This window comes from Pleurodeles waltl, chromosome 5 (assembly GCF_031143425.1).
Source record: "Pleurodeles waltl isolate 20211129_DDA chromosome 5, aPleWal1.hap1.20221129, whole genome shotgun sequence".
NCBI classification, from domain to species: domain Eukaryota; kingdom Metazoa; phylum Chordata; class Amphibia; order Caudata; family Salamandridae; genus Pleurodeles; species Pleurodeles waltl.
In genome coordinates, this window is record NC_090444.1 from 224,461,560 (window position 1) to 224,487,938 (window position 26,379).

A 26,379-nucleotide genomic window follows, 5' to 3' on the forward strand; every position below is an offset into this window, starting at 1 on the left:
GACGAATTCCTTGCAATGGCATGCTGCTGCTGCCGACATATCAGGGAAAATTCAACAATGAATAATCTGACTAGTTGAAAACTGCCTCTTTTCTATAGCTGTGGCAAATATTTGCTCTTTTGTTGGATGATCTGAAAAGTTGACCAGAATTATGCGTGGCAGTTTAGAGTTCAGGAATGGCTGCACCGGGACCCTGTGTGCTTGAGTAATTAACAGATCCCAGGCATACCCTGGCAGGACATCACTCTTGAAAAATAATTCGACCCACTGAACAACCATCTGGCCCTCGTACCCCTCCAGAACACCCACAAGGCACTGATTGAAACTGCAAGAGTGGTTCTCCAAATCTTCAATTTTACTCTCCAGTGAAGACTTTAACTTTGCCACTCGATTGACTTTATCCTGCATTACACTAATCTGATCTTCAAGGTGTGAAATTCTGGATTCGGCTAACTGCATTCTTTCCGGAAAGTTGGCCATTGCTTATTGAATTTTAGACAGACATTGATGTAGGGCTACAATTTCTGTGGCTTGCGAGAGTTTCAAGTCCCTAATTTCATCCAGAATTAAATTCAGCATGTCTTTGCTATCACAGTGCCCAGTTGCCCATCACCTGGCTGACCACTCGGCTGTATTGATTCCAGGAACTGAAAAGTTACTAAGGGCCTTATTACGACCTTGACAGAGGAGTTTCCTCCATTACAAATGTGACGGATATCCTGTCTGTTGTATTACAATCCTCATTGAATATGATGGGACACTAATACCGCAGACGGAATATCCGCCACATTTGCGATGGAGGAAACTCCTCCGTCAAGGTCGTAATACAGCCCTAAGTCATGAGGCCATTGCTGCTCCGGCCTCGCTAACTCCAAGTTAGTGGATGGACTCAGCGACGACCTAATATCTGAGCTTGGGGTCTGTTGAAGAAGTTGAAGGATGGGCTGACCGAACTCAGAGGACTGAGGTGATCCTTGATGACCCAAAAACTGATTTTTCCTTTTTGAAAATAACAGATATCCCTTAGTTTTACATTGTACTGCAACCATGATGCTATCTTCCTCCGACAGGTCATTTTTTCAAGCCCCTTACCATCCTCCTTTCTTTTTGCAGTTGCACCACTGTTATCCACAGACTCCTTGGATACTTCCTTTCCTGTCCTCGGGGTCCTATCAAGCACTGGCACGCCTTGAGAAACACTTGTTGGTTCCAGCCCTATATCCAACTCTCCTTCTTTAGGGACAGTTGATACCTCATCCTCAGAGCTCTGAGGACTTGTTACAAGCTGCTGGCTGGTGCGTAACTGAAAACTACAACAGGGTCTTGCCAGTGCTGAGACAAGTTTCCCTTGTACTGCACGTGGTTTTGCTCTATGGGCAAACAATGATGTGGCTTCAATGTTCCCCCTCAAGTTAGCAACTTTTATATGTTTCCCATATTAAAACCTTTATTCCTCCTTTGCACAAAGTTAGGATTGGAAGAGGCTTCACCCAGCGACCTGGTACCAGGAACTTTTGCAAGCACTGACTATCCACACAATTAGAGCAGGTAAATTAATTTGTCACAAGTCACTAAACAACTGGGGACCTTGCGCAAAGACCCGCTCCCAGGTCAAATGGACTGTACTTACCCCTGGTGCGAAACCTGGGGGCTCACCGTCTCCTCCTTCAGGATAGCGGCCTGTTCCTGAGCTGGTGTAGGAAAGCGGCAACCACTGAGGGCACTGAGACGTCATAGGCCTGTGTCTTTGCCAAAATTATTTCTTTTTAATCTCTGTATAAACTAATACAGCTTTTTTTCCAATTGTAAGTCAACCAGCACTGCTCTGCTATTGCCCAAGCACCAAAACACCACGGAACACAATCCTCGCCGGCAGCAGTCACCGTGTGGTACGTGCGTGGATAGGAGGAAGTCAGGTCGTAGCAGCAGAGTATCAGGAACCACCAGCTGCAGAGTCAACACTGCGTACTTGTGAAACAATAAATATAAGTGCCCAAAATGTGGCTCATATTTTATGTTTGTGTTTTCTACCTTTCCATTGACCCTTACCTGTTTTTCTAGCTTTAAGTATTTTGCACTGGGCCAAAGTTTGAAGATAAAAAATAAGTCTTGGACCCTAGAAGTGAGTGTGACAGCCTAGTACCTGCAACACCTGGTAGTTATTTATTTATATAAGTAAATTAAGCACTACATTCGGGTAGGCAAGGCAGCAATACCTCTGCCTCATAAGCTTTACCTATACTGTGAAAGGAAGAAAAACAAATTAAGGTGAAAATCTGCAAAACTAAAGGCACCACTTTAGGTGGCCACTTGGTACCTTGGTCCTACATGAGGTGAAAGGCATCTTAAAGAAGAAAAGAAGACAGCTAAATATGGAAGATACAATCTACCATAAGGTCCAATGATGCCATAGTCCATACTCATAGGCCCTTCTGCAGGGCTTCATGATGGACGGTAGAGTGTACGGTGTCGCGGAGGTCTACTTTGGTGGAATGTTGAAAGAGAATTGTTGTATGTCCGAATATTGAGCAGGAAAATATTGTGCTGGCATAATGTTGTAATCAAAACATCGGGTAGGTAAGTATTGATTTGCTATTGTTAATTAAACATCTACATACTTTAGATTTAGATAGAGTAGATCTATATTTACCTACATAAACTCACCCTCAAGATATTTTGCTGGTAGATATTTAAAACTCATAACTGAGGCGGGATACTTTCCTAATCATACATTTCTCTTTTTCCCTACGTAGTTTCCTACAACCTAAATCGTTTTGTTTGCCGGCTTCTATTTACCAGAAAATATATAAAACGTTTTCTTCTGAACTAAAAACTTACATTGTAAGGAGCGTCTTAATTTCTAAATCAAGGACGCTAGGAAGGGGGTAAAAAATGAAATTCAAGAGTTACAGTGCTGTGAGAAGCACCGGCACCATGCTGCTGAGCATTTAATCCATTTACCAACAACTGAGAGTGTGAATAAAATCTCAGAACTAACAAATATGGCCTCCAGTCACAGCTGCAATCAGTAGGGAGTCCTGGTGCTGGGATTGCATTCTAAATTGGAAACCTGTCATTGCACCTGCCTTTTGTGCTGCTGTGTTGATACCCAGAATCCAGTGTTAGTTTTTCTTCTCATTCCAAACAAATAAAGATTTCATTATCAAATGAAAGTATCTTGACATATTTCTGAAAAAACGATGGTATCATCAACAAATTCACGAATTAAAAATGTGTTTTACTTTATAGATTTATTTGAAGTCTGAATTGTGTTAGTTAATTAAAATTTCCAACCGCCTCAATTTACACTTTGTAAACAGATTTTACTGAGAAAGCCGTTTGACTGCGTCACTTACAGAAAGATGTGCTAAATTAAAAAGAGAGATATTTGCTCAGGCTGGTGTCTCTGATAAGACACTCTTTGCAATACCAAAAAATATCTACTCTCTTTCTTCTAAGAAACCGAGGGCCTGAATCACGAAGGTAAACTTTTGTGCTATTCACAAAAGGTATTTTAAGAGTAGTGTCCTTAGGACTGCAGAGCCTCCACACATAAAAAATGTAGGACAGTCCTATCTTTTGTGTGTGGAGATTCCACACTCGTAAAAATATTACTGGTAAAATAAGTTTGTGATAAGCAATTGTTAGACCTGGCATCCTTGGTTTTCCCCAGCCTTTTGCCTTCAGACCCTCTTTTTTTGCTGAACACGTTTTTGCTGGCCTTAGGTCTCTGCACACTTTACAACTGCAAACCAGTGCTAAAGTTCTAGTGCTCTTTCCCTAAAATATGGTAACATTGGCTTACACCCAATTGACATATTTAATTTTCTTGTAAATCTGGCCTGTAAATTAAGTGTTACCAGTGGGCTTGCAGCACTGGTTGGGCCACCCACTTAAGTAGCACTTTAGACATTTCTCAGGCCTGCCATTCCAGAGCCAATTTATGCAGTTTTTAAAACTGCTATTTTGACCTGTCAGATTAACCCTTTTACAAGGCCTAACTCCTCCTTTTTAATACATATAATTCACTCCTAGGGTAGGCCCTAGGGAGCCCTGAGGCAGGGTGCAGTGCATTTAAAACATAGGGCATATACTTTTAAGTTTTACCTATCCTGGTAGTGAAAAACTCTTAAATTCGTTTTTCATTACTGTAAGATCTATCTTTCCCACAGGATAACACTGGAGTATCTCTATTACATTTTATAAGTCTATTTTCCAAGGGGGAATAGATAACCAGTTCATGTTTGGTATCTCTGGAATCACATTTTAAAATCCTAACTTATGGTGAAGTCGGATTTCAGCTTGCAATTCTGAAAATACTACTTCGAGAAAGTTGGTATTTTTTTACCTTAGCCATTTGGTGTCTGCAGTCTGTCTCCGGGTCACATGACTGCCTTTACAGACAGCCACACACAAGTGGGGGCTTAAGTGTGACTGGATGGACCATCATTGGTGGGATGGATGGGAGGAGCTAGGCCCAGCCCCACTTACTCTTAAATAAACTGTGCCCTGTCTCCGCTCAAAGGGCTGCATACCTCCTATAGTTAGTCTGGAGCCAGGGCCAAGAACGCAGGGCACCTGTTTACTTCAAAGGCATGCCTCTAGAAGCTTCTTCACACCTCAAAGACACAACTGTTTATAAATACTGGACCTCAGACACCAATTCTTTAGTAAACTTGTGCTGCTACAAGGACTGCCATTTTACTGGACTGCTACTCTAAAGGAACTGGTGTCTTGCTTTGCTGACCTGCTGCTCTCTTGCCTGGAGAAACCTGCAACTTCATCTTGAATCCAAGACCCAGAGTGACTCCAATGGCTAGTCTGCTGGCCTCCTGATCTGATCCTCAGGTACATAAAAGGGTCCCCAACATCCTGAGCCAGCCCCTGGACCCAGTTACAGTGTGTTCCTGACCCCCAAGTGGTCCCTTTTATGTCATGTTATGTTATGTTATGAACATTTATAGAGCGCGTAGCTACCCTAAGGCCTCCCAGTGCTACATAGAAATCTCCCAACAACAATGCTTTAGGGACCGAGAGTTAGTACAGCCATGTTTTTAGTAGCTGACAAAAGAGTATTTCGTGGCTGGTTTGACGAAGGGAGAGAGGTAGGGAGTTCCAGAGTTTAGCTCCGAGATAGGACATGGATCCTCCGCCCCATTTGGCCTTTTTTATTGGACCCTTGGTGTGGCTCATGAGTGCTTAAATCAAGCTTTTGGGCTCTTTGCAACCACAAATTGGCCCATACACACAGAGACCCTGTCATCATACTGCAAATCAGCACAAGGCTCCATCAGCATGTCTCTTCACACTGCAGCACTGACTGCTCGTGGAAATTGCCACCTCAAAGCTCCAGCAACGCCTGTCCATAACTCTGGCTGGCTTCCTGTAGCATTCTGCGACGATCTCCCTGCTCCTAGTGGGCCTCTGCAAAACAAATGGTACTCTTGGTATTTACTGAGAAGCTCAACCTTCAGCAGGACAAACCTGGGCACGTATCCAACCAGCACTCTATCACGGTCAGCCTGAACTTTGGAATTTGACCAGGTCCAGCGCGACCAGAGAGCCTCTTTGTGCTTTTCTGCTCTATTTTACACTATATTCTTTGAAAATTCACTCCAGTTTTACTGATTAGATTTTATTTGTTGTGGTATTGTTTTATTTATTAAAGTTTTCTCTATATTTCTAACTTAGTGTGGTATTCCTTTTGTGTGGTGTTGTCACTGTTTTCCTGTTTACAGTGTTGCACATATTCTTTACACTTTGGGCCAGATATTGAGTTCGACGGACAGGATGACCTGTCGGCTGAACTTCTAACGGGGAGGTTGCCACCATACTGGCTACCTCCCCGCCTGACCTACTACGACTTTTCTGCTGGGCTGACGGGTGGAAACCAAGGTTTTAGCCCATCAGCCCAGCAGGAAAGTGGCGGCAGCATTGTCACTGACTCATCAAAGAGCACTGCAGACAGTGAGCATTGCAAGGGCGCTGGGCAGGGGGACCCCTGCACTGCCCATGCCAAGTTCAGCGCTGCCCTGGCTGATTCTGTCCTGGACAACCGTCAGCCCATCAGGAGCATTGTTCCCAGTGGAGACGGCAGTCATTTGGTGATTTGACCACCAAACTCTTAGTTTGGCAGCGGGACCGCCACCGCAAGGCGATGGATTCATCGTGCTGCTTTACTACCAGCCAAAACATTTATCCCGATTAAATCAGGACGACAGATCCTTAACTCTAATATAGGAACCTGCCAACATGTTTTAAAAAGGACCTTAAACAATTGGCTCATTTTCATGGAACGGTCTATGACCTTCCAGAAGCCATTAGATGGTGATGTAAAAGAGTGGTATTATTGATAACACTCCAGGGCTACATGAACTGGAAGGCCGCTTGGCAAAGTTTTATTGTTAACACGACTAGGATGTGTCTGATTGCTGGCAAAGAGGGGTGATTCCTATTTCAGTATTCTGTTCTGATGATGACCCGCTTGAATTAATTTATTTTTTGGGGGTGGAAATGTCAAAATTGAATTTGAAAATGTTGATTGGCTTTTGAAAAATTCAGCAGGCTCACAGCACCTATTTTTATAGGTGCTTATCTGAGACCTCATGCTTTTAACCACAGTTTGGCTTTAATTGTTATGTAAATAGCACTGTAACACTTATACTGACACATAATTCTCTCACACTGCACTGTTATACCAGAGCCTCTTGATGACTTTACTTTCAATTGTGGCATTTGTGGAGTTTACGTTTCCAATAAATGTAATAAATTATTCACAAACTTCATCGATACAGAAAGTTCTTTATGGTACAACCACTGCAGTGGAAGTTAATAAAGGGACCAAAAATCTTTCAGTTATATTAATCTAGGTACAAAAGCACTCTGGCAGAGTGCACAGTAGGTCTCAGCAGCAGGCAGTCCTCTGAGAGTCCTACAGAAGGTTCAATAGTGAACTGAAGAGTGGGTCTGAGAGCCATTTTTTTATACACAGATGGCCTTGTCCTAGAAGGTAAGAGAAAGTTTCAGAAAGGTTCTTTGAAGTTCTGGGAGTTTCCTGCCTCCCCTGACCTGGCTGTAAGCTGGTGGCACTGACAATACAGGCTCATTAAGCCTATTGTGAGGAGAAAGGACAGAGGCTATTCAGGTGCAAGTGGGGCTGTGGTTAGCTCTGCCCCTCCCCCCCCCAACAAGCCAGTTATTCGGCAATTCAGGATCTGCTAAACCAACTATTGTGTGACTGTCTGGGAGGAATTCACAAAGTCCTATCTCTCAGTTACACCCAGTCATGTGACCTAAGACAGACTGTAGGCACAGAGGGCTAAGGACAGTAAAATGCCAACTTTCTAAAAGTGGCATTTTCAAAATTGTAATGATAAATGTAACTTTACCATCAAAGAGGGTTTATCATTACAAGTTCACAGGTACCAAACATGACATACCTACCACCTCTGGCTTAGGAATTACACCTTATTAAATATAATAAGGAACCCCCTGTGTTATCTTAAGTGAGGGGTAGGCTTCACAGTAACTACTAGGACATGTAAAACTAAAAAGTACATGCCGTACCTTTAAATTACGTAGCACCCTGCCCTATAGGCTACCTAAGACCTACCTTATAGGTGACCTTCCTGTACTAAACGCAGAGTTTAAGGCTTAGCAAGGGGGTTTAACTGCCAAGTTGCCACAGCAGTGTGGCATTGCATTCAGGTTGCAATGACAGACCTGGGACACGTTTTGAGTGCTACTTACTGAGTGGTACAATAAGTATTGCAGGCTCACTGGCAGCATTTAATTTACATGCACTGGGTATTTAGTACACCACTCCACAAGGGACTTACAAGTTAACCAAATATGCCGATTGGGTATAAAATAATTAAACTATTTTTAGGGAGAGAGAACAATCACTTCAGCACTGGTTAGCAGTGGTAAAGTGCAGAGAGTCCTAAGGCCAACAAGAGCAAAATTCCAGCAACGCAAGGCAAACTTTTGGGTGTGACTCTGTAGAGAGGGCCATTTCCAACAGGGGGCTTCTGTGATCCACTTCCAAATCCTCTCCTAAGCAATATCCAACAAGGACCCCCTTGGCCCCACTCGCAATCCTCTTGTACCTTCATCCTGAAGTTACCGGTATCACCAGAATGGGTGACTCCAGGGAGGCAAAGTTGCTGGGAGGATTACCAGGGACTTGTATTCTGTACCTGAATGTTCAAGCCCCATGTGTGAATATCATGCATTCATTGTTACTGCTAGCTCCACAAAATGACTTCTCAATGTGCTACTACAGGAATCATGAATGTTATTGCAGTATCTAATCTAGCTTACATCACTTAGGGAAAGTGGTTCCTGGTGCTCCAGCACAGTTAGCAGCTATCCATTCTCAATACCAAGTGCATGTTCACATGTGTCATTGGAAACCTTATGTGAAGAGAAAGGATTGCTAGGCAGTGGGTTGGAGACAACAGTGCTGATGACAGAAATGTGAAAAAGTAAGCTGGTTTGTGCAAGGAACTGCAGGGGCACATTAGAAGAAAGTAAGGTCTTTTTCAGAGGAAATACAAAATACATGTGGTATCCAGCAACCACTAGACAAAAATAATAAATAAAAACTTGGAAGGTCCAAACCAAGTTAGTAAAAATACATATTTAATAAAAGCAATTTAATAAAAATGAGTAAAAGCAGAGACACTAATAGAATGTAGTAAAGAAACGAAAACCTGTCCATAAGAAAGAATTAGGAAAACCGTTCAATGATATCCTGTGAGAAAGGCAAAATGCGGTTCGAAAGGGTCCAATGGAATTTTCCATAGAAAGTAATGTGGCCAAATGTAGGGGCAAGTCTTCCACCAGTCTCATGCAGACTTACCTCAACTGCCCCCAGAGAGCTCCCCAAATTTCTGCAAACCAGACAATTCAAATTCCACCAATGGGCCCAAGTCAGTGAGACATCTTTTTCCACCTGGCGTTAAAGGTTAACAATGATGTTTCTTCTCAGAACTGTCTTGATAATAGTTCTATTATTCTGCAACTACGTCCTGAGGTTATCCCACATGTAATACTATTAACAGATTTTCCGCCATTGATTTCTGGCTCAAAGGGAAATTATGAGCAGCTAAAAAATAAAGCGGTTCATTGGATCCATCCTCTGTTAGGTAATATTGGCAAATTCATGATGAAATTATTATGCTGGGGCATATTCTCTGATTGACACCGGCATCTAGAACTGTAAAGGGATTGTGTTGTGTTGAATTTTTGGAACATTGCTGTGTTAAGCAGGGGCGGTCCTCCAGTAGGGCGGAGGAGCGTCGCCCCACGGCCAGCAGCAGAACCGGCAAACCTCTCATCACGAAGAGATAATAAACTCTGTTTATTAAACAGAGTTTAATATCTCTTTGTGGTGGAGGGGGCTGGGCAACAGGGCTGACAAGCTAAGGGGACTGCACTGTGCGCTCCCCTCAGAGCACATGTGGTTTTGGCTGGCTGACTCGGGCCGGCCAAACACACATGCTCTGTAGGCTCTCTCCAGTCCAGCAACATGGTCTGCCTGGGAGCGCGCTGCCAGGGTGCTCTCAGCCAATCCTGACACTACTCTGAGCAGCATCAGGGCTGGCAAAGGGCAGTCTGGGAGCCTGTTCCTGCAGCCTGCCAGAGGAGACGAGGAGAGGTGCGGCGAGGAACGGGTAAGTTTTCAATTTTTTTATTTTATCTTAATTACGTTTTTGATCCCCTCAATCCACCTCCCCCACCCCTGCTCGTGCGCCAACCCCTCCCCCTCCTCATTGAAAGATGCAAGCCACGACTGATGTTAAGTAATCTTTTTTGTAAGTTCTATACTCACCTGAACTCTTTAAGCTAAATAAAGCCCCTTTAGGATTTGTTTACAAGCTGCCTTAGCTTGGCTGTTGTCCCCAATTGGTGCACTACGTTAACAAACCAGAATGGGATAGGTCAAAGATTTTTTCTATCCCTATGTCTAACATGCGTATACCTTAGAATTACTTGATGAAAATGATTGATTGTTTTGTAATGCCAATCTGACTCAGTCATCTTCTAGTTTAGTGGATTCTTTTATTATAGAATCTGTTGCAAAGAAGGGGTCCACAATGTTTTAACTTGAAATATTACCCCTTTAGCCTCTAAAATTTCTAACAATGAATAGCTTTCTTCCATTTATCAGTATTCAATTATTTTATTATATTCTTGAGCTTTGTGAGATTTACAACTGTGATGTTACATTTATAATACTGTATCGGCTATTCCATTCACATTGGGGTTGCCTACTGAGGCTGGTTTGTATGACTATATCATCAGGGTGCATTATTAGGCTATTATGTTCTGGTGGTCATAACAATTTCTTAAATGGAGACATTCTAATGGTATTTTATTAATGACTTTCAATAATGTTGGTAATCGGTCTAAACTATCAGGCTTGATAGACAAATTAAAAGCAGACATGCATTACAGGATTTCTATATTTTGAGTGACGATTTCAAAGTCAAGCTAGGGCATACCTCGAAAAGGTTCTAGTGGATAGTGGCCAATATGTGCCTTAATTATGCCTTAACTATGTATACGTTCAATTTCAGCTCTGATTTACATAGATGACGTTCTTTTAATGGGTTGTTCAGCCAATGACCTTGGCTGAATTTTATGGATCATTTATGAACAAATTATCAAGTATGCTAAAACATTTGTTATGACTGTAGTGACCAAGATTGCCAAATCCCAAACTTAAAACATCAAAAATAAGGTAATTGCTAAAGTAGATACCATTTCATTCATAGGACTCTTTTTGAACACAATCAGCTCTGATATGAGTCAATCAAACACGTTAGAAATATATAATGGAAAATGTATGTCCATTTTGCACAAAAGCGCTGGTTTAGGGTTTTTTGTTAAATGTGAGAAATTAGGTTATTGGTTAGGGGATAAAATCCTACTCAAGCAAGAGCCACATTTCTTGTCGGGGTGAACCACAAAAAGTCACTAACTTAACCTGTGCTTAATCCTCTGACAGCTTTACACAAAAACAATCATACTTAACTTAGAGGCAATATGTAAAGTATTTATGCAGTAGCTCAAACAGTAATAAAGTGAAATTATGACGTGAGAAATCCCACACCAATTTAGAATCATAGACCAAACATTAATTAATATAACTTAAGACCAAAACAACAATCCAATTAGTAGAACCGAAGATTTGCTGTGGCTGTGGTGAACAGAGTCCAAGCCAACCATGATGGAGTGCGAGCCAGGTACTGGGCTGAGTGCAGTCTGATCTTAAAGTACTTTGTGTCCTGGGCGTTGAGATGGAAACTTCTTCCTTTGGCCTATGTTTCTTAGGTTGATGAGCAGTCAATGGGAGCTTGCAGTGCAAGGTCTTGCATTGCAATGCATCATGCAGGATACATTACTGCCGGTGAAACCTCCAAACAGGAGCTGTGGGCATTGAGATGTGCTGCATTTCTTCTAGGCAAATGAAGCCACTGGTGCTGTGAGGACTTATGTTGCAGTGTGCCAAACTGAGCCGAAATACGTCAAGTTCAACCATTTGTCAGTGTTGAGTTGCATTGCGATGAGTCGGTGCTTGCAAAGATACAGAACAGAAGTTATGATAAATTGCTCTGAGTCAAGGTACAATGGTTTGTTGGTGAGGAGCCTGTTGTGTCCATGTAGCTTGGAACAGGAGATCAGCCGACAGACCCTTGGAGATACTCTGGAGGTGCTGGGTCCAAACAGGCAGGAAGGCTTCAGCAGGGCACTCCACAGCAGCAGAAGAGTCCCTGAGTAGTAGAACAGACATTGGGAAGCAAAGCAGTCATTGGTCAGCAGGGCCATCTTCAAAGGATCCATAGGATATAACAGAACTTGTAATAAAGCGGACGGAGTATCTGTCACGTTTGTGATGGGGTAATCCCCTCCGCCAAACTCGTAATGAGATCTGTAGTATTGTGACCCAGGAAAAAGCTACAGGCACCAACAGGTTGGGACAAGAAAGTATCAACTTTCTAAAAGTGGCATTTCAGGTTTGTAACTTAAAATTTGAATTTACCAGTAATGAGCATTTGGAATTATCAATTAGCCACCCACTAAATAACACCAAAAATGGCATTTCTACCTGCTCCCTTACAAAGGTCATCACTTATTAAACGTAATAAAGTAAGTCAATGTTATCCTATGGGAGAGGTTGGCCTTACAATAGTGAAAAAATAATTTGAGAGTTTTTCACTACCAGGACATGTAAAATGTAAAAGTACACAACCAACATTTTAAATGCAATGCACCCTGCCCTATGGGCTGTTGAAGGCCTATCCTAGAGGTGACGTATGTATTGAAAAGGAAGGCTTGGCAAAGGTTTATTTTGCCAGGTCAAAATGGTGGTTTTAAATTGCATACAGAGGCTGCAATGGCAGGCCTGAGACATGTTTCAAAAGGCTACTTAAGTGGGTGGCACAAAGTGTGCTGGATCTGGATACATGTAGTGCCACTTTACTAGGGACTCAAAAGTAAATTAAATGTGTCAATTGGGTGTAAGCCAATTTTGCCATTTTAAAGGAGAGAAAAAGCACTTTCGCACTGGTTAGCAGTGCTGAAGTGTGCAAGGTCCTTAAGGCCAACAAAAACAGGTCCAGAAAATAGGAGGGTTAAGGCAAACAGTTTGGGGATGACCCTGCAGAGAGGGCCAAGTCCAACAGTTATGTGCATGTTCTTCAAACAAAGGAAAAAAGATTTTGCAGTTGACTATTGGCCGCAACTCGAAGCTGCCCACATTTTTCATGTTGTCAGGATTTGTCATTGACATATGTTGAAGGCATCATAAAACGAGCTCCCTTGCTGTTGGAGATTTCAATTTGGTGTGACTCTGCAACCCGTCTTAACAGGAAGATAATTATGGATTGTTTGAAATGAAATAACACGTAAAATCACAAGGGTACAGTGTATTAAGATGTTTCTGTAATGGGCAGACTTGATCTGCTTCCAAGACCAACATTCATTGTGCAAAGAAATGGGCAAAAATACCTTTTTTAGGCAGGCAACAAAAAAATAGTTAACTAAGAGAGCCTGTGATTAGATGTTTTATATTAACTAAGACCTAACCCTCTACCGAATTACATATATTTTAGGTTACAAAAACATACATGAAAGGTTTTTTATTGCCACATTTTCTAATGGATATTGCACACTGTCCTTTAAGCTTTCAATAGGTGATATGAATATTTTTTCTACTTTCCTTACGTCCATTTATGCGATGTATATTTAGTTTGAAAAGTTTATATAACAGTGAGAATTTTTTTTGGTTGTCTATCTCAAACATTTGGGATTTAGAATGTGTGTGCCCACATTATTAAATATTCATGTGCTGTTCAGTTTTACAACCTGTTTTTCGATTTCTTGGTGCAGCCATTAAACACAGGGCTAAACTAAATGATGATCACTGTTTTCAATGGTTACATGACACAATTGTCCAACAAATTATTTATTCCCCACAATGCAGCTAAAACAATTCTTCACCAAAATACTGACCCCTTTACACAAACAAAAAATGCAAAAATGTCACCAACAAAAATATTGCAAGTAAATATTAAAAAAATAACATAATAATAAATTCAAACATATAGTAAAGCAAAACATTGTAAAAAAACTATCCGTATGCAAAATTAAGAAACTAACAACAATATTGACTGCAAAATATAATTTCAATAAATAAAGAAATCATAAACTAATTAATTTTGAAAGAATAGTTACTGTTAAAGGCAAATTCATTAACCAAACACAATAAAAACATTTTACAATATTACACTAAAATTAAATATTCTCAAATTATTTTAGTACATTGAAATATATATTGCAGTTAAACATAATCTTTAATGAATGTTCACAAAATTGGAAACGAACTGCCCAAAAATGCAAGCTAAACAAAAATCGGCCAATAAAATTAAAAATAAAACAGTAGCCAATAGAGTTCTATACCTAATGAAGTATACACTATAACAAGAGCAGAAAAATTACCTAAACCTCACCAATAAAATGCAACACCTAGACAGAACTGAAAACTTTTGGGTTCTACATTGAAATTCTAGGAGCTACCCTGCACAATAACGACCATCTACACCCAAAATCACATAAAATAAACCCATTAACTAAAAATTAACCCAAACTATTTGCCTAATGCTTAAGATAAACAAACCACTAAATAAAACTTTTACTTTATATCTTCACACTTTGGCTGCTGTTACAAGATAACAAATTAGAATGCTGTCACGCTCGCCAAAAACATTGACTTCCCAAATGACAAAGTCGACAAATGGACTGCAAATGTAAGTAAATATAATGAAATGTTAAAGAACTAAAACCACCTAAAAATTGTTTTTCAAACCTAATGACAAAACACCCCCAAAATTAATGAAACTATTGTTTTAAATGTAAAATTAAAACAACCCTTCTCTACACAAAAGTAAAAAATCACCACCTGACCACAACATGATTGAACTTGACAAAAATAGAAAAAAAGCAGCAGCTTAAAAAAGCAACAGTAATCTAAGCATAATTTTGAACTTTGTAAATGCATAAAAATGTTAACTGTAAATGTTTGACAACAAGTTAAATGTAATGTAATACATATATACTTCTAACATTTGCAAAAACAATGTCAGAAATAGCCAGACTCATCAACTCTCAAAAAGGCAAAACATTATTACACATGGGATATATTATACGTACAGCCAGGACAGCACATGTACTAAGAAAATACATTGGAAATGTAAATACTATGTTAATATTTGTTATGGGAAGGCTGCAACTAGAAATGATGTAATAATTAATGGTAGAGAGGACAACAACTCTCCAAATATAACAGAGATAGAAGTAAGATGTGTTGCAAAACCTCAGAGAAGCAAACACTAGCTCCCAGGAACCCATAGCAAGGATCTTAAAATATACATTCTAAAATATTCATAAGCACACCACAGTGCAAATACCCAGAATTCCCCATTTTGAAAGCATTAATAACATGAACCAAAAATGGCACAAGAAAAACCCCTGTGGCCCCAGATGAGACATAAACATTTCTCAAAAGGTAGTCAGTACACATACTCAAGAATACTTCCTCCTGCATGACAATAAAAATGATGAAAGGGAAAACATCATTTATGTACCTGAATAAAACCTCCTCACACTTAGCCATGTCAAAACATGGGTGACGGATGGAGCTTTTTAGGTCATGCCCACTACCAGATATACACCATACATAGTGAAATTCATAGCAGTACCATACCCCTAATTTACACCCTGCTTGATCCACTAAAACAAATCCACAAAAACAGAGGAGAAAGTAATACAATCAATACAAAAATAAATCAACCAACGAGAAAATTTCACAAAATTATGCTACAGTCTAAGCAAACCATAAAGGAACCAAACATGAATTTAACAAACAATAAAAAGGAACCTAAGAAGTATTGTTGTTTGAAATATAATCAAAACAAATTCCTTTGAAAAGCACACATCCAAAAACAAGGGAAGACTTCCACTCTGCACAAAAACCTGTAAAATCACAAAATTCTCACCCTCCCTCAACATACACCCGGAAAAAGTACAACATCATATAAAATGTAATTACAAGCTCTACTCACATTGTGGAAATAACTAAATAAATTAATTATACTCCACATACTATACTGAGGCATGCATCACTTTACTACATAGTTAAAAAACCATACCCTAACACAAAATTACACTACCACAACATACAATACACTATCCTTCACTAATTGCCCCTACTTACATCTCCACTATCCTTAAAACCCCAAATGATAACATGAAATTGATCTTACCTTATCCTTAGACCAGCAGCAGGATGCCATGACCGCCAGGAACCGAAGCTGCCTAACAGTGATGTCACTAGAGTAAAAAATATAGGTAGGCATAAAACAACTGTAAAATAATGGTTAATAAATTAAAATAGAAAAAGACTGTTGTAAAAGAAATTAATGGAAACTTAAAAAAGATAGTTAAATATTAAATATATGTGCTAGAAAATGTTGGTAAAATGTTTACAAATATGAAAAAAATGAAACAATAAACATGTAAAACATTTTTTGTTAAATATACACTAGATAGAACTATAAAACTCTTATAATTGACTGAAAGTACCAAATAATATACATAAAAAATATACATTATTATAAAAATGTTAAGTACTTTTTTCAAATAAAAATGTATGTCAAAAATATAAATTGTGTGAAACAATAGGTAACAATATGAACTATGCATGGATGTGTGACATGAAAAATTACATAAAAATATTAATTAACATAAATAAATATGTAAACTGTATTCTACAGCAGTACATTAAACAATGTTTTTTCTATAGTTCGTAAATAAAATTATTTGTAAAAAACAAAAAACATGCATGCCTATGTGGTAAATAATTTAGGAATTTATAAATAACCTATATGTAAAACTATATAACTGTGTTATTATTTTGTCAAAACACAGAAATGCTAGGAGCCAACAAACATGACAAAACCTATAATGACTTAATAAATCCTATCTACTTACCCCATCAGTTGCTACAATGCATTGTCTATTATATTATATATAAAATTGTTAAAAAAGAGCACACTGTTGGAAAGTGGATTATTGGTAGGGGCAGGTAAGTACCTATACTTAGAAATAGGCCACTAACCCCCACTAGGTCGAGTCAGGTTTCAATAAATGAATCCCCGCTCAGCCTTTGACAGCTTGGCAACGAGCAACAAGGCTTAACTTAGGATACAAAGGTGGTCATTACGACCCTGACCGCCAGGGGTAATGTGGCGTCCGTACCGCCAACAGGCTGGCGGTACAGAGGCCCTTATTACAACCGCGGCGGTAGCGCCGCAGTCGCACCTCCGGGGCCGGCGGTTTACCGCCGTTTTAGCCCCGGCTGTGATAATCGGCCAGGGCAGAGCTGCAAGCAGCGCTGCCCTGGGGATTATGACCCCCTTACTGCCAGCCTGTTTCTGGCGGTTTGCACCACCAGGAAGAGGCTGGCGGTAAGGGGTGTCCTGGGGCCCCTGGGGGCCCCTGCACTGCCCTTGCCACTGGCATGGGCAGTGAAGGGGCCTCCTAACAGGGCCCCGGCCAGCATTTCACTGTCTGCATAGCAGACAGTGAAAAGCGCGAGCCGTCGCACGGTCGCAACACCGCCGGCTCCATTAGGAGCCGGCTCCTATGTTGCGGCCCCATTCCCGCTGGGCCGGTGGGCGCAAACTTGGTTTGCACCCGCCGGCCCAGCGGGAATGTCATAATGGGGGCCGCGTGAGTGCGGCCGCATTGGCGGCCGCACGGCAGTTACCGCTTGGCGGGCGGCGGTAGCCAACCGCCAAGGTCGTAATGACCCCCAAAGGGCCTTATTACAGGTTTGGTGCTCCGAGGACCGCCATGTTGGTGGTTGCGGTCCAACTGCCATCAGGCTGGCGGAGAAGATGACCAAATTAGGACATTGATGGTGATGCACACAGGATCCCGCCAAAGCATCCGCGGCACCGCCAGTGTGGCCAGACCACCGCAGTCGAGAAGAGCCACCATCAGTCCGGCAGAGATTAAGGGGGTTATTACAACTTTGGAGGAGGTGCTAATCCATCCCAAAAGTGACGGTAAAGTGACAGACATACCACCAGCCGTATTACGAGTCCATTATATCCTATGGAACTCGTAATACGGCTGGTGGTATATCCGTCACTTTACTGTCACATTTGGGGCGGATTAACACCTCCTCCAAAGTTGTAATAACCCCCTAAGTTTCTGCCAGACTCCTTACAAGGTTGCACACTACCAACATAACCGTCACGGTTGGACCATCACAGAATATCAGGCGGAAACAAAAAGTATAAAAGGAGACACTCACCTCCAGGAAGCCATACTCGCCCAGAGCCACCATGGAACCACTACTAGACAGCATCCCATTGCGCCTGCTCACCGAAGACAACAGAATCATCGATGATGAGGAAGACAACAACCGTAAGTACACACACCCACCTGTCACATTTGCAAAGTGTACAACTTACATTTGTTGCAAAACATACCATGGGGGGGTTGCAAGGGCCATACTCACATGAAACAATTCAGTGAATCACACACATATGGCAACAAACACTCACACACACATACACAGCATGCACACTGCAGCCAGCACACACACACACACCACACGTCAAGGACACACACTTATGCATGGAAAAACAGCACAGGGCCAGCCCCACCAATTCACATACAACAAACAAACTTGTAACAACACACCACAAGCGCACAAATGTGTACACATGTCAAACGCTCACAACTGACACCAGGAATTACACAGATATACAACGCAATATACAAGCATCTGTGATGAAACACACACAATTACACTATTGTACAACCTAGAAATCAACATACACATCACACACACACACAGTACACAAACCTATTTTGCGATGCACAGTACCCACAGATTAAAACAGTCTAAACACACAAAGCCACACAGCACTCCACTGAACACATATCAACACTAACACAACACACCACCATGATAACAACATTTCAGCTGCATATACATACTCATCAAACAAAACACACCCTATCCATGGGGGATAAAAGCACTGCACACAACCTCACATACTGCTCAGAGAATACTGGAAGCATCAAGCAGCACACACACACAAATACTGCCACAAAGCCAATGTCAGCCAGGGACATCTCAAACCTAGGCAAGGAAATACAAGACAAAGATGTAGCCAGAAAACCAACAACTGGTTGGTTAATTTTTATGTAAAATATTTGTAAATATTAAGATTGTCCAAGGCCACAGGCCAGTCTTTTGCTGGATAAAACAGCACCAAAGAAACTACATGGTGCCCCACTTGACTCCTGACTGCCATCTAACCTCCACAGGTGGGGGCATCAATGGAGCAGGCAAGTACCTTGGGGATTCTTGGGAGATAGTAGGGGGGTTTGGGCTTAGGCTTGGGGGGGTAGGCTTGGGGTTGGGAGGGGGTTATGCTTGGGCTCGTGAGGGGGTGGATCTGTTTGGGAGGGGTAACTTCTTTTTGGTGGGAGGAGGGGCACGGGTGCCGGCATGGGGGTAGGGGAGACCTTGGAGGTGGAAAGGATAGTCTTGGGGAGGGAAACAGGCCTTTTAGGGGTGTAATACGGGGAGGAGGGGTAGGGAAAAGGTAAAACTCAGAAAGGAAAATGTTCTTGGACACACAAGGATGATCATCTGAAGGGGGTTTGAGTGTGGAGGGCAAGGGTGTGTCAGTGTGGATGTTTTAGGTACCTGTTCGAGGGAGGTGTGTTTGTGGGTGGTGGGTGTCTGTCAGGTGGGTGAGTGTGGATGTTTATGTTTTTTATGCTGATGGGGATGGAGGTGCTGGGGATGCTGTGGTGGGTGGATGGCTCTCTGTTGGGGTGGTGACTGCAGGTATGGCAGATGCGCTGCATGTAGGTATGATAGTGGTTGTGGTGTCTGCAGGTGTGGTGACTGGGATGAATGTTTGAAGGTCTGCTGGGGTGATGTCTGTCGGTAGGATAGGTGTTTTGTCTGCAGGTGTGCCAGGTGTTGTGTCTGTGATGCTGGGGACGGTGGGGGTGTCAGGGCAGGTTATAACTGTTGCTGTGTCTGCAGGTAGATGTTGTCTGTGTGTGTGCCAGTGGTTTGCCTTTTGGTGCTTATGTTTTTCTACACTACCCTTCGAAATTGAGGTGGATGCATGCGTGTCTGTTTGAGTGCTTTGGCTGGGTCAGGGAATGGGGGATCCAGACTGGGAAAAGGAAGGTGGAGGGGGGATGGTAGGCAAAGGGTGACTGGCTGCCATGAATGTGGAGGCCAGAGCCTGAAATGATATTGGTAGGCCTGCCAGTGCACCGTGAATGCATTGCTCTGTTGTATTTGAGTTGCGAGCCCCTGGATGGCATTCACGATTGTCGACTGAGCCACAGAGATCGACCTGAGGAGGTCAATAGCCTCCTCACTGAGGGCACCAGGGCTAGCAGGGGCTGGGACAGAGGTGCCTGCAGTGCAGGAGATGCCCACCCTCTTGGATGGGTGGGCACGGCCAACTCGGTGGTGAGCTACAGGGAGGGTGGTGATAGAATGGGGGTAGCTAACAGAGATGGAACTGGGGTGGTCCCCTATGGGTCCGCCACCACTAGGGAGTGTCCATTGGAGGAGGATTCCACAGAAGATGTACTGGATCCAGTCTTCCTCATGGCACCCCCTTTGCCCTCCAGGCAACTGGGTCCCTCGCTTTCGATGTTCTTGTGACTGGAAGTAACGTGGCCAGAAGCGTCCCCACTCGGCTGTGCCCCGTCGCCTTTGCCTGCCGGTGCAGATGCTGGAAAAACGAAAGTCAGGTTTGGTCATCACATTGACAAGATAACACTTCCATCATGGAGAACACATAAGACACATTACATCTGGGTCACCAATAACCCCAAGTAGAGCCAGTAAAGTGCCAACATCATGTCACTACACATTTTGATGAAAGTCCCTAAATATGAACATTGCCAAACACCAGCTAAACTACCTAACTGACACCTAAAATACCATGAATGAAGTAGACCAATCACACTAACCAGACCGTTACAAGGTGACTTTGCCACATTATACAGGTTCCCTATCCACAACAACATGGTCAAGCACCAATGAAGCAATAATTTAGAAAAGTGAAATGGCACAAGACTGATCATAAACACATACTCAAGACATACAAATACTTTTAACCTGATGTTGAGTACCAGGCTATGACACATGTTGGAAAGTAAGAATCATCCTGGTGTAGACAAGCCAAACCTAATTCATTTCACATACTGATAAACATACACAATGGAACAATTCTAACATGTAAGACCCCAACTTACCATACATTGCAAGTTAAGGTAAAGGAGTCAGAACACGCGTCTCACACACACACCTGAACCAATAATGATGTATCATGGATTGAAAAACATACTGGACTAACTCATCTAGGTCATTGGTCTTGAGACAACTAATATCATCTGTCAACCAAGGGGCAAGTTGCCTTCGACCTATTTCCCACAAACCACCACAAGATGCCAATTAGAGTGTACCAGACATATGGACACCTAAACTGTCCTACTAGATGACAATCAGACCTACCTCATCATATAATTAAACCATTCCTGGCCCACTGATGGAGTGGGTACATCACATTCTACACATCAGACATGCCAAGCCTTACAGCTGTCTGTGGAGTATACTGTGGGCCAAAACACGTGTTGCCAACATGACAGGTACACCTATCATGATGCAAGCCTCAAGCCCAGATAAACTTCCATCACTACTCAGATGTGTAGGTGCACTACCACACCAGCACCACACAGGTATCCATGCCAAAATTATTCACCCAAACAGCCAGGACTCATTTGTCACATCCTTCATAGAAAATGCAAGTATACATAACAATTTGCAATGTTGATTCTTCCCCGAATCTTTCTAATGATACATGACACATATCTGTCAAGTATGAACATGTGAATAGGCTAACATTGCTCCTGTGTAATGCCTACAACAGTATGCACAAGGACAATGCTGTATGGCCACTTTCCACTCCCAGAACGTTAGCAAGGTTGTAACATTCCTAGCTTCCGATATCAACATATGTATGCCCCTAGAAATGTTGGAACACATCAATGGTATCCAACGTGTATGTTGTCTGCTCTGATGAGGCATCACAAATGTCTATGTATATCCCTAACTTACCAAGGAGGTGTACCCTGTAATAGGTGTGAAGATGTTAACCATCACAGTCTCACATGCTGCTGTCACTTATCAGTCAGCATTAGTAAACTAGTGATGAATAGTATATGTCTGCCATATATTGCAAATAAAGAGGAATAATTAGACATTACAGAGGACAGAGTACAAGGACCTACACACCTTATCACGAATACATTGGGAGGAATTACCTGTTGGTAGATATCTGCAATCACAAAGTAGAACATGAAGTATACTGGGACACATATGACATAGTCATATGTGCACCATTATAAACAATTGTCCTGAGAGAACAACATAGTTGAGTAGCATGGCTCTAAATACATTTGTATGTTCACACCTGTGTGCCATATATGGCTACGCTACATCAATGTGTACACAGGAAATCTGTGACACTTTGCACTTACCACATTGTCAGAGCCAACATCCAGTTCCCTCACCCACTCACCTGATAAAGGGACAAACATGACTTAGCTATGTACTTACCCTCTTCTGGCTGCTGTGCTGCCTTAAAACACCCATCCAACTCAGGGTAGGCCACAGCTAAAATGCAGGCCATTGGGGGGGTCAGTGTCCGATGGGCAACCCGTCCTCATTGGGAGGACATCCCTAGCTGGGCCTCTGAGGTCTTCCGGGACTAGCGTATCAGGTTCTCCCACCTCTTCTAACAGTGGACGCTCTGCCAGCTGTGTACCCCCAGAGTCCGCACTTTCTTGGCAATGGCATGTAAATCCCCTTTTTCTGATGGGCATTGACCTGCGTGAAAGAAATATATAAGAAAGTATGTCATGTCCACGTGTACCATACTACAACAGATTAAAACTAGTTGGTACAACAAGCCAAACACAGACTATCATTAGCATCCCCTACACTGATAGATGAGCATATGCAGTAATGCCATATGTGTGATGGAAACAGGCAGACAATAGACATCTCCAGCACCAGCTGTCATGTCATCACATATGACCAGACTGCAAACACATTTGCAAATATTCAATATCAGGAAGATTCTGGTATACCAACTCCACAACAGTTACAAGGTGGGTCAGGGAACATACATCAAACACTCTCCACAATGTATCAGGACTCACTATCTGTCACCAAACGTCAGCCTTTGCTTAGTTTCACAAGGTATACTTGGGCTAAGGGAATATTTTTGAACATGGTGCATTTACCTGCTCCTCTGGTGCACCATAGAACTGTCCATATCCAGGAAGGACCTCCTCCACCAGCTTATCCAGCTCCTCGGGTGAGAAGGCAGGAGCCCTATCACATGAAGGGCATGTCATGATTGCTCTCAGAGGCAGCACAAAGCAGCTCAAGTCGTGGAGGTCCTTCTGACAGCAGTATAAGGAGTCAAGTGAGAGATGAATTATGTAATGGCGGTCACTTCCACTACGTAGGACACTGTCACTGTCAGCAGAGATCGCCATTGGCCCAACACTACCAAAGGCAGCAATGTGTTCCGATGTAAATTCCCACCCCAGTAGTAGCAGCCTACCGCCATGGCGACTTCTGCAGGCGTACATATGTCATTTTCTAATGTTCAGTATAGTAGGTCAGGCAGCTGTCATTTTAAGGTCCTTAGATGGTCAGAAAAATCCTAATAAAGATGTGTCACAAAGTCACAAACATTTCTACGCCACAGTATTCAGTGTTGGCTGCTAGCAACGATGTATTTAACATCTGATTAAATATATATGTAGTGAGATACATGATATGTGAGTCATGTATCACTAGTGGCATGCTCTGCACCCTCATGACAATTAGGTAGATGGTATTAGTGAGTATCATGTGTGAAACTCGATATGCATGGCATTATCACTGAGACTTTTAGTGACTTGCGTATCATTTAATAGTAATCATTTACTAGTCATAATCGAGGTCAGGGAATGACATTGCAGCAATAGGCCTTTGTTTACCTAGGTGTGTCCTGTGTACCGTGTGTATCATATGGCATATCCATGCATCAGGTGTGACATATGTGCATTCACACTTGCAATGGACACAATGACTTATCAGCATACCTTATTTCTACATCCAGTTACCCTGGAATGAGACAGGTCAGACAACCTCCAGTGTGCCGTCAACTAGCAGAACAGAAGCAGAACGGAAGACCATGGAGGATCTACATGTCATGCAGGTCTATGGCCTAGTATGGCCAACAATCATGGATCTGTGTCATCAGTCGGAGCCAGATCTGATGCCTGCCATTCATCATCCAAATAGCATACCACCTATTGTACAAGCCATGTCTGTGCTGCATTTCCTAACCACAGGTTCCTTTCAGAAGACCATGGCCCTAAATGCAGGCGTGCCACAGCCTATGTTCAGTCTGGTTTTGAAGGATGTACTATCTGCATTGTTAAAACACCTTGACAGCTGCATCAGATTTCCACAATGTGAGGATTTGGCCAATGTGAAGGCAGACATGTGGTGGGAGCCATTGATGGAACTCATGTTGCCTTGGTTCTCCCAAGTGGCAATTAACAGGTGTATCAGAACAAGAAAAACTTCCACTCCAGAAAGGTTATCTGTTTGGCGGACCTCTACATTTCTCAAGTATGTGCAAAGTACCTGGGTTCAGTTCATGATGCCTTCTTCGTGCAGAACAGCAATATCTCACAGATGATAACATGACAGTACAAAGAGAGAGCCTGGCTGGTTGGTAAGTCATATATGTGATAAGTGTGAATATCTGATGTTTGCTGCCAAGTGCAAGGACCTCCAATATTAATGTCTGCACACATATAACGGTTCCTTGCAGGGGATTCTGGCTACCCAACCATCCCTGGTTGTCGACATCAGTGAGGTACCCAACCACAACAGGGGAAGTTTGCTTCAATGAGGCCCACGGAAGGACAAGGCGTGTTGTGGAGCTGACTTTCGGGGTCCTAAAGGCCAGATTTCATTGCATTGACAAGTCAGGTGGAGCCCTCCTATACTCATCCGCCAAAGTCTGCAAAATGATTGTTGCTTGCTGTACGATCCACAACCTCGCCCTGAGACGTCAGATCCCATATATTCCAGATGAAGGGGAGCCAGCAGTTCCAGTGGGTGAGAATGTAGATTTACCAAGTGAGGATGACAGTGATGAGGATGAAGGTGAAGACAGCTGTGCAGATCTCATACATCAGTACTTCAGCTGACTGTCGGTATCTGTTGTTCTGTATAATACTTCACTGAGTGTGCATTTGGGGGGCTTAGAGATGCTTGTGAAGGGGTTAGTAGGACCATCAGACAGTTCATTAGTTGCTTAGCAGTATATAGCTCAGGTGTTCATGCAAATTTGTAAATGGAGTTGTGCTATCCTGATGATCTCATTTGTTATTGTTTGTGACACTGCACAGTCAGTGTGACAATTGCATTCAGAACATGTCTTTATGGGTCTTCATTACCACTACCTGCCTATACCTTTTGTATTACATTTTAACTTTGCAGATTCCTTCACAAGGTCATCCCCATGTGCTCAAATCTGGATTTTGTCACAGGCTGGTGGGATTTGCAGGTCTGACATGTGAAATGAACATGGATTGATCCAGGAACTCTATGGCATCATATTGGTGGTGTCTGAGTTCCGTGCCTAGACTGTCAGGACAGTGAGATGGTAGTGTACTGTTCTACACAATAGACCTATGTGTCATGTTGTCTGGGTCCAATGGTGTCTGACACATGTCATCCTGTGTACTCCATCACCTTAACCTTCTCATTGGTTTGATGATGATACTATTTAACTTGTATGGTGAGTAGCATGGCTACAGATACCTGACTATGTAAAGTGGAAGGTTTCATGACTGGGGAGAGTTGTACTGGGGTATGGTTATTCAGGAGGGATGGTATGGGAATGTGATCAGGCTTTAGCTGATGAAACATTGAAGCTATCTGTTTGTCTATTTGGATAGCCAAACACTGACATGCCCCTAACTTCAGTAGTCTGTGGGGTTCTTGGTATTTACACCTTTGCAGAAGCATTAAATTGTGTGGCTATCCTGCCCTGTGTGATATTTGCCATGTTGTCAATCTATGTGCTGGCAGGTGCACTAAATGGGAAAGGGAGTGTGTCCATTTGTACAATTTTACATGTATCAGACCCAGATGCAACTGTACATGTGAGATGGAAGGTTGGAGAATGGGAAACTCTGTGAATATCATGTGTATACAACAGTTATCACAGTTTACTATTGAATATAGCAAAGAAATGACTCTCAACCAAAATATGTGGTTTAGTCGTGTTTATTTACATGTACACAGGTAGATGAAAGGAATGGGATGAAATCATTAGTGCAAACAGTAAAAAGTTGAGTCATGGTGGATGTAATCAGCAGGGTAGTGGCTGCAACATTTGGAGTCTCAAGCCCAGCGTCCTTGTGCCTTTGGAAAATGGAGAGTGGTGGTAAAACAGTCAACAGGGTGTATCTGTCATATAGAAGTGAAACCAATGTGTAGAGGATCACTTCCTGACAGTGGTTGAGGTCTTGGCATCTGCTCCTCCTGGATGTTTAGGTAGATATCCATGTTTGCGGGGGAGTTCTTCAGCTAAAGAGACAGGGGTGTCTGAGGCATGTCTTTCCCCTTGCAGAGCCTCCATTCCACTGTCTGCAAAAGATGTAGAGGAGCCTGAT